Source organism: Melanerpes formicivorus, unplaced genomic scaffold (genome assembly GCF_026170545.1).
Source record: "Melanerpes formicivorus ecotype bairdi unplaced genomic scaffold, bMelFor1.0.p_v2 SCAF_19, whole genome shotgun sequence".
NCBI lineage: Eukaryota > Metazoa > Chordata > Aves > Piciformes > Picidae > Melanerpes > Melanerpes formicivorus.
This window is the reverse complement of record NW_027142371.1, coordinates 13,776,886-13,787,187: the sequence shown is the minus strand read 5'-3', so window position 1 is coordinate 13,787,187 and position 10,302 is coordinate 13,776,886.

Sequence of the window (10,302 nt, the reverse complement as noted above, 5' to 3'; positions counted from 1 at the left end):
TCTGGAGGGGTGAACTCTGGCAGCCTGAGTGGGAGCATCCTGAGCTCAAGGACAGTTGTCCACTCAGGCCAGGCAGTGGCAGGTAGAGCATCCACAGAGACTGAGCTGGAGGTCTGGGGTCACGAGTGGAGAGCAGCGACCTGGCCAGAGCTGCCTGCAGTCCCAGGCACTGCACCGGGGACCTGGATGACTAATTGCCGTTGTCACCAGACCTAATGAGGAGGCTGGCCACAGCCAGATGGAAACAGGAGGTGTTAATTCTTCCTGGCAGGAGCAGTGCCCAGTTCAGAAGAGCTCCTGCACCCCGGCCTGCCCAGAGCAGCTCCTTGCCCCAGCTTCCCACGAAGGCCCTGCGTGCCCTGGCACCGTGTCCCACGCGTGGCTAAGCCCCATCAGCAGGATGAACCTACCCGGGTGCTGTCAGCGAGCAGAGCCCCCTGCACGGAGCGCTGTGCTCCAGGGGCATGGTGAGGCTCCTTGCAGGGGGCGGCTGGGGCTGGTGCCGGGGCCCTGCGCGCTGCGTGGCTGCTCACGGTGCTCCCCGTGTCTCCGCGGGGCTGCGCAGCAGGGAGGGGGAGCCGGGCTCCGTGTCGCGGTGACAGGTTTACAAATCACCACTGCTGTGTGCAGAGCCAGCTCCGCTGCCCGGCATCCATTCTCGCACTAATTACTGCCTCCCCGAGGAGCCCATCTCGCTGTAAGTGACAAAAGGCAATTAAAAAGCAGTTGTGAATAAAGGGGGACATCTCCAGAGGGCCTGGCAGGAGAGATTGAGGTGCTTTGCTCCCTGATGCCTTGGACATGTTCCAGCAGTGCAGCTGGGCAGAGATGCTTGAGTCGGCTCTGCACCCTCCTGCCCTGCTGCCAGCTCAGCCCTGGGCACGGGAACTCCTCCCAGCACCCAGCTCAGCCCTCTGCTTGCCCATGTCTCCTCCTGCCCTGCCAGTTTGCAGGACTGGCTGCTCACCCCATGCCTGGCCACTACACAGACCCAGCGATCTGTCTGGCCATGTGCTTCGTCTCCGACCACCTTCCCACAGGCAGGGACCAGGGCAGGAGCAGCAGTTCCTTGCACCTGTGTGGGGCTAAAGCCAGCACCTGGCAGAGAGCCCATCCTGGAGCTGGGAGAGTTCCAGCATCATCCCTGGCTGGGAACTGCAGGGGGACATGGGGAACACGGGGAGAGGAGGGCACAGCCACACTGGCAGCATCACTGTGCCTGCCATGGGAAGGCCACAGTCCCATTGCTGAGCTGCCACCACACATGGCCTTGCATGAGACAAAGGGCAATCAGTGGCGAGTGGCACGGAGCTGGGCGTGAAGAGCAGCTGATTGAGGAAGAGAGGCATCAGAAGCCTCTTGTGCACAGCAATCTCCTGATTGTGAGAGCAGCAGGTGCAGGTGCTGCCAGCTCACCTGTGGAGATGCAGCCACGGAACTGCAGAGCTGGAGGGCAAGAGGGGACACGGGACAGCGTGTGCCCTGCACTGTGTGTGCCCTGTCTGGCAGTGCCCTGCATTCTGCAGGCATTTCCCTCCTGCTCCAGCCTCGCAGGGACAGACCACAGGGGAACACGTGCCAGGCAAGCCCATGGGAAGAAGTGAGCAGGGGCACCAGGCCACAGCCTCCAGCTCCCCAGGGAGCAGAGCCTGTCAGCAGGACAAGCTTCGCCTGCCTCGAGCTGTGCCAGCTGCCGGTGCTGCCATGCAGCCAGCCCCGAGGCACAGCAGAGCACAGAGCTTCCCAGGGAGAGGTGAAACTGCCCTGGGCAGACCTGCAGCCCTGCCAGCCACATCACGAGAGGCTCAGGCAGCCCTGGCTCCTCTGCTCACCCTCTGTGCCGGCAGTGGTGCCAGCTGCACAAGTGTGCGGCAGACCCACGGCTGCCACGGCGTGTGTGGGTCTGGCAGGGCCACCCCACGCTGCAGAGGTGGCAGATGGCAGGATGTGCTGATGCTGGGATGCTCTTCACCATCTGTTGGGTCTAATTGACTTCCTGCAGAAGTTCTTAAAAAAAAATAATAATGAATTAAGCCAGTTGCAAGAAGAAAATTGTTAATTAAAAGGCCTTTTGATTAGCTAGACAAATATTTACCAATTATGGCTGACCCTGGCCACTCTGGTTTTTGTCTGCAAACTCCATGCTCAGCAGATATCTCAGCAATTGCATCTGTGCCAAGGATTCCCCTGTGCAATCCCCCCCCGAGGTCTCCCTGCAGCAGGGGGCTGGCCAGTGGAGAGGGCACCCTGGTGCTGCCAAGTGGAGGGAGAGCTGATGGCACTGGTGAGCTGCCCTGCTGTGCCCTAGGCATGGCTGCCCTCACCCTGCTGGGGCACACAGGCAGGCTCCTGCTCCTGCTGCACCATGCACCACGAGGATGTGCCCCTAGATGAAAAGCTCTGTGCTTTGTGGGGAGCCCCAGTGGTTGGTGCCCAGACTGTGGCCAGCTGTTTGTGGCCCCCTCTTACTCCTGGGCAGTGGTGCCAAGCACTGTGCCAGCCTCCCAGCACCCTGCTGCTGTGCCTAGCCCCACTCTCAGCCAACTGCAGTGGCAAATCTCCCTTCTCTCTGCACCCCACCAGCCCCTCATTGGCCAAGGGGCTGCAGGATGGGGAGTCTGTGCCTGCCCTTGCAAACGTCCACCTGATACCCACTGGTCCTGGGCACATCATGGCCCAATTCCCATGGAGCTGCACCAGGGCAGGACTGGAGTGGCCATGCCCTGCAGCAGGGGGAGGGAGATCCCTCTGCAGAGGGGACCTGCAGTCCCACTGTGCCAAGGACTGTGCTGTGAGGGAGCTGCTAGGAGCAGCACCAGCCAGGCACTCCCGGGGAGGGACGTCGGTTTTAATGTGGTAAGAAATTGATGGATGATTCTGAGTGAGCGAATGCTCAGTGTAAATTACCCATGTTAGGCTCCAATCCGTGGCTAATTCATTAGACACATGGTTCTACACAAAAATAAAAAGCTTTCTGCATGCATTGTTCACCAAACACTCTGAAGAAAAGCTGTGAGGAGGCGAGGCAGGCTCCTGACCCTCTTCTGCTTAAATCCTAATTCCCAGCCTCTCTGCTCCCACCACAAGAAGTGGGGATGGCTCCATTCCCACCACACAGCCTGCCAGGGATGTGCTGCCAGCGTGTGCCCATCCCCAGAGCTGTCTGGCTGTAGGGCTCAGCACCTCTCAGAGGCCAGGGGGCCACGGCACGGCACAGAACGGCACAGCATAGCACAGCATGGCAGAGCACAGCTCAGCATGATGAGCATCGACTAGCAGCTCTGGTGGGAGAACAAACCTGGCCCCGTGCCAGCTGCCTTGCCATACCTGCCTGCAGCAGGGTAGCTCCTGGGAGTCCATCCTGTAGCCATCCTTCCCTCAAGGCTCGGCTGCTGATGGCAGCAGATCCCAGGCCCTTTAAGGGCAGCAAACCTCTCATGGCTGCTCCTCCCCGCGGTGATTGGCTCAGGAGGCAGTGGGGCAGGGGTCTGCGTGTCAGGACTGCTGGAGGCCACAGCTTTGGTACAGAGATGGCACACAAGCACCCGAGGTAAGCGAGGCAGGAGGAGAGCCCACGGCTCAGCACAGCCCCTGCCCCAAACAGCTTTCACCTCCTCCTGCATCTCAAGGGCTCCCCGGGGCCCATCCCTGCCCAGTGCTTGCTGGGCTCCTGCCTCCCTGGGTGCCCCCTGGGCGTTCTGCTCCCCAGCGCTCTCCCACCCTTGCCCTGCATTTCCCTTCGCCCCCTCTAAATGTTCTCTCATGCTGTGAAAGATCCATCAGAACCCTTCCACTCCAGAGGGATGTATATTATCTAAATTTGATAAGACAACTTAATTTCTCTCCGTGTCTGTTACTGGCGATAAAACCAGGAGACTTTTATGACCCGGAGTCCTCTGTAAGATTGTCAGGAACTTATTATACAAGGTATAACTGGATTTCTCTCCACAGATGGCTCGCAGCCATGAGCTGTAACGCAATTCTGCAGCACATTTGGTGGAATAAATGCAAAGAGCTTGTTACAGCGAGTTAGATAAGAGAGATGGGAGCACGGCTCTCGCAGGCTAATTCCGCATCCGATCCGCCTTTTCCCTGCCTCTGAAGGACGACTTGGAGAAGTGCATTTCACGCTATGGAAGGAGCCAAGCCCTTCCCAGAGACAGCCGGGAGGGGCTCGGCAGCCGGCGCAGTGCCCTCGGCAGGACGGGAGCCGCTGTGCCGCCGCGGCGCTGCCGCCCTGGCCCTTCGCCCACGCCGCGGCCGTTTCGCGGCGGAGCGGCAGGGGTGGGTGCCCCCCTCCTGGCAGCTAGGGTCCCTCTCCGAGGCCCTCTGGGCAGCCTCATCCCTTACAGTTATCACACAGCCCCGTTCAGGCTCTGACCAGATAAAGACTGGTGATTTTTTATTCACTGATTTTTCAGTTGAGCATCCTGCAGGCAGAGTGCCACGGAGCAAACTCATTTATCTCCATTTGCTCCCTCCCACCTCCCATCCCTAATTTTTCATCAGAGCCTCAGAGGTGAAAAACCTTATCTGTGTGGCTCTCCTGCATGTGAAAAGCGATCATGGCCTCTCCTTGTAGGGGTCCTGATGGAGCTCCTTGCTGGAGGAGCAGTGGCTGCTTGGACTGGAGGTGTGATCGGTCCCTGTGCAGCCCTGGCCCAAGCCAGACCCTGTACTGCTGTGCCCAAGTCTCAGGTGTGGGGCTGGCTGTAGAGGCCCCTCAAGGACCACCCCCAAACAACAAACACTGCCCTGAGCTCAGAACACGTTAGAGCAAACTGGAACTGCTGTAAAGGATCAGCTGGTGACAACACCTTCTGGGTGGTGCTGGGCCCTGGCACTGTGGGCAAGCAGTGCTGGGCCCTGGCCATCAGAGCATGCCAGGCACGGCAGGGCCAGGAGCCTGGCTCAAGAGCAGAGGCTGCAGCACAACGTGGCCATGTTAGCACGGGGTGAAGGATGTGATGACGTGCATCAGGCTTTGAAACAGAACAGGTTTAAAATTCAATGGAAAGCAAGATTACAGAAAAAAAAAATAAGTTTCTTATCTAAAGGAGCCATGGAGCCAGTGAGGAAATTATGAATGTCTCGTTGTCCAAGGTTAAAGAGTGAGAGCTGAGGCATGAAAAGGCAGGAGATAAGATGAAATGTTTTCTGTTGAAATGAATGGGCTCCACTCTGCTCCCTAATAAATGGTCAGTGTCAGCGTGACAAATTAATTCTGCATTGAGCTCCATTCAGCATGTGCAGGGTGCAGAGGGGCTGGGGGAGCAGCAGAGCCCAGCCACAGCCTCCATCACCAGACCTGTGCCATGGGACCACGCCAGGACCTCACAACCTGCTGCTCCTGGAGTCTACCCTGCAGGATGGTGCAGGAAACACCTCTGTGTCCCCACAGCTGCCTTTGCTCACAGCCACAGCCTGACCCTTCAGCCTCTCTCTGCAGCTGAGGGAGAGGAGGGGATGCTTTGGGCCCCAGGCACTTGTGGGAGCTGCAGCCATTCCTGGGCACCCCCATGGCCCTGGCTGCGAATGCTTCTCTGCCCATGGGGAGGGCAGGACCACAGCAGCACCCCAAGGACAAGGGGACAGGGATGGTGCATCCTGGGCTGGCAGCTGCAGTGGCTGCAGCAGAGCTGTGCCAGCATAGGGAGCTGCTGGCAGAGCAGCCAGGTGACCCCGTGGAAGAGATTGGACCTTTCAAAAGAGACAGTGACAAATGGAGCTCCCTTCCAGCTCGAGGCACGGAGGAAGGAGGCAGGGAGGCACTTCCAGGAGCTGCCTGCTGAATGTCACCCAGACAGTGCTGCTATGGGTGAGAGGGGGCCTGGGAGAGGACAGGGTGGGACAGAAGGGAGAGGACAGGGTGGGACAGAAGGGAGAGGACAGGGTGGGACAGAAGGGAGAGGACAGGGTGGGACCAGCGGGTGCAGGATGCGGATGGTCAATGCCAGAGGTGCTGACAGTGGAGGGGGGTAGCTGGAGCTGTCCTCACCCTGGGAGAGCACAGGCAGAGAGGAGGGAACCCCAGCAGCAGCAGCTGGCAGAGCCAGGTGGCAAAGCTCCCTTTGGAGCCTGGTTCTCCCACAACGGTGCCTGGTTGAGCACCCCAGCAGGGGTGGGAGCTCTCGCTGTGCCATCCTGCTCCTCTTGCTCAGCACCACAGGTGCCATGGGAGCCCAGGGAACCCCAGCAGCCAGGCTTCAGGGCCTGCTCCTGGAAGGGTTAAACAACCTTCCCCATCTTGTGTTCAAAACACTGACACTGGAATGGAAATGGAAACAGCATCTCAGCAGCTGAGCCTAACACAAGAAAACGAGGCCAGAAATGATGTTTGTTAAAGCAAAACAGCTAATATCATCCTCAAAGGAGTTTGCCTTTTGACTTAAAAAAAAAAAAGCTAATATCTTCATTTCCATACCTTTTTTTAAGCTAATTTGTGGGAAATTAAACTGGTGAGCCCACAAAGCCTGCAGTTTAATTGAATCTTGCATCAGCCCTCGGTGAGCAGTCTCTCTTGGATTCCTTGATTAGTTCCCTCCATTAAATCATTTGTGCATCGTTTAGCTGAGCTGCTGTCATCTGGCAGGCCTGGGACCCCGGGAGCTGGACAGCTCAGTCTCCACCTGAGCAGGTGCAGAGGGACCTGCCGTGCTCTAGAACTGCCTGTGGGACTTACCCTTGCACCTCGCTGGCAGGCAGTGCCAAGGGGGCCTGCCTGCTGGCACTGGGCACAGACAGGGCTCAGCACATCCCCAGGCACTGGACATGGCACTGTGTGACTGGCACAGGGAGTGGTTGGAGCAAGCCCAGGGACAGCAGGATGGAAAACAGCAGGAGCAGCAGCACTCAGACATCTCAAAGCAGGTGCCGGCCAGGCTGTGGGGAACACAGAACAACTGTGGGTCATGCTGGAAATCCCTCTGCTCTGCCAGCCTGGCAGTGCCCTGTGCACGGTGCTGCGGGCACCAGGTCCTCAGGGTGGAATACAGATGAAGGATGCAGCTGCAGTGCTGGGAGCTGTGCGAAGTTCACCTTCTGTCCCTCCCTGCTGAACATCCCCTCTCTCTCTAAGCGCAGGCAAATCACACCTACCGGGGACAGCTCCGAACGCGGTGGGAAGAGCATTTACAACCTCCCTGTCCCGTGGCACAACACCCTGAGAGAGAAAGAGCCACTAAACCTCACTGAAGCCGCCAGGACAACCAGCACGGTGAGCCACAGCCCAGCCCAGCCCTGCCAGCTGCCTGACTCTGCCCTGCTGCACCCCAGAGACACGGGCACTTGAGGAGCCAGCCCTCCCTGCTGGGTCTGCCCAGCTACCCTGGCGCTGCTCCCTGTCCCAGCCATGGCACACTGGGTTTCTGATGGCCTCGTCAAGGCTATCATGTCCTGTAGATTTAAACAGATTTATATAAAGTCCTTTTCACCCCATTAGATTACTCTGGATTAACCTTGATCTCAGTAATAGATGCTATAAATGTAAGTCCTGCTCAGGGGGATTTCATCCATATGTTCTTGGAAGGCAGAAAGTAGATAAATTCTTAGAGAAGGCCTTACTGAGCGATTAGAAAGATTTAACCTCTTCAGAGCCAGCCAGAGCAGAATGCCCCTCTGTGGGGCGAGTGTTCAGCCCTGCTGCCTTGGGCAGTGCCACCCCCAACCCCAGGGAACACAGCAACTGGTGGGACGCTGGCATGACACTGCCTGGAGCCAACCCCTCAGCATGCTCACCCTGCCCAAAGCTCTTGAGGCAGCCCTGCCTTGATCCTCTCCTGAGGGATGCTGGCACATGAGCAGGGCTGGAGGGCAGGGCTCTGTGGGGCAAGCAGGGCAAGGCTCTGTCCAGCCACCCTACAGCAGAGCCCTGACTGTGCACCTGAGTGAGTCCCAAACGATTCCCCCCTGCACCCTGCAGGGCCGCGGGTGCCCTGCTGCGGGTGGCTGCCGCCAGCAGCTGAGCTCTGCCTGCGCGCCTTGCATGGCCTCCTCAGAGCCAGGAGCTGCCCGGTGCTGCTGCTGCTGCAGTCCTTTCAGCGTCTGATGGCTAAGGAACAGTTAATTCAAGGAGTGGTGAAGGCAGGGCAGGGAAATTCAGGCAGCAGTGAGAGCAGAGGAAGGAGGGAGCCAGCACATCGCTGTGCACAGCACGCCCGCGCCCGCAGGTGTGGCCCGAAGGAGCAGCAGCAACCAAAATTAATTCCCCATCCCCTCGTGCTGCTGATATTAAATTGCTCTAAGTGCAGGCTAGAGCCAGAGCCAAGCTCAGCTCTTCCAGGAGACTTTGGCCAGCAAAATTGCCTTCTGCTTCCTGATCAGAAAGGCACCTAATGGAGGAAGAAGAGTTTGGCAGTGGGCTGGGCTGCAGAGGGCTGGAAGCTGCTGCGATCACGCAGAAGACAGGCACAAGCTGTTGACAGCAAGCACCAGTAATGAAGAGGAGTAAGCTCTGCATTGCCACACAGTGCTGCAGGCAGCCAGGGTGCATCTGGAGTCATCCTGGCTCCTGGGGAGTCACTGTTTTTGGCTGCGGTGCTGCTGCAGAGTGCTCTCAGGGCTGGAGCTGGTGAGAGGGGCTGGCACCGCTGGCTTTGGCTTCACTTCAGCATTAATCACTGACTGCCTGTCATGCTCCTGGCAGGGATGGGGCAGCAGTAGGAAGGGGCTGCAGTTTTGCCTCTGGCAGCTGAGCTGGGTCTGGCAGGCTTGGCAGTGCACTGCCCATCCCACCCCTCGTGCCCAGCACTGCCACGGGGTGCAGGCACCCACACCTGCCCTGCCAGCAAGTGCAGTCCTGCCTGGATGGGGTCACTCATTGCACACCGACAGGATCCCCATGAACCACAGACCTACCTGCAGCAGGAGGGACAGGGAGAGGGGCTGCCCCCCAGCTCCTCTCCCCCAGGCAGGAACCTCTGCTCACATGGCAGATGCCAGCGCCAGAGGAGGACTCACACTGGTAGCAAAGTTTGATGAATATGCAGATGGTCGGCAGTGCCCTGCAGTCAGGGTCTCCACCTGATGAACTGCAGCATGAGGACAGCTGATCCAATCAAGCTGGCATGAGCAAGAGCTCTCTGCTAGGCAGCAGGCACTTGGGATGCAGGGTGGGGAATACACTGCCTGCCCTCAGAGGCCAGCGAGTTCTTTAGTGCGTTGGCCTCCCTCCCCTGCCGGCATCCACAGCACAGCCTCCTCACACAGCTCCCCAGGCAGGGGAAGCCCCACATCCCCCACATCAGCCGGGGCCCACGCTCTGTCCTCTCTTCTCCTGCAACAGGAGATGTTCCCCATGCTGGTTTTGTGTCTGTCTGCGGGGCTGCATCCTGCCCCACGCCCTGGGGCACAAAGCACTCTCTGCACCGCAGTGTATGCTGTGGCTGGTGACTGCTCCCCATTAACAGCAGTGGGATCAGGGCTGCTGGCAGCAGCACTGGGAGGAGAATGTCTCCTGACAGGCTGCTCCTCACCATGCCCCGAGCAGCCCTGCTTCATGACTGCACAGCACCATGGCAGCTCCAGGTCCTGCCTTAATGCTGCTGCCACTGTGGATTTGCAGCACAACTGTGCACACCCTGACAGGCTGCAGGTCCCCTGTCTGGAGGCACTTTTCTCCAGAGGGCAGCTCTCTGACCAGGCTGCTCCATGTGCCCAGCCAAGCCCATGCCCCTGGCACCAATTTCCCCAGTCCCACATTCCTCCAGGCCCAGAAGCCTCCAGCACAATGCTGCTCCCTGGACCTTTGCTCAGAGCATGACTGCCATGGCCAGCACCAAAAATCTGGGGCATGCCAGCCCCTGCATGGTGCCAATGAGAACCCCCAGAGCCCTGCCATACATCCCCTGTCCCACCAGCACTCACAATGGCATGGTGGGCATGGGCAGTGCAGCTCCCAGGGAGCAGCCAGGGGCAGACCAGGCCCAGTGACAGCCTTGTCACCAGCCACCAGGTCACCAGCAGCAGGGAGCAGAGAGAGCCCAGGTCAAGTGTGGTGTGGTCCCAGGCCACACTGTCCCCAGCCACTGCCTCGAGGTGCCAGGGTTTGTCCTGCCGTGCTCCCTCTCCCTGGGGGCCAGGAGGTCTTCCTGAGATGCACAGAAATTCTGCCTGCTGCCATGAGCTGTCACCTCTGATTCTGCTGAATATTTAAAAACTGCCTGAATCTGAAGTGACAAATCCATCATTGACCATCTGCCACTCTGCACGGTCACCCTGCAGCAGTCCCTGACATTTCCAGCTCTGCCCTGACACGAGCCAGTAACTCAGAGATGAAAGGCATCAGCCTGAGCAGGCTGACAG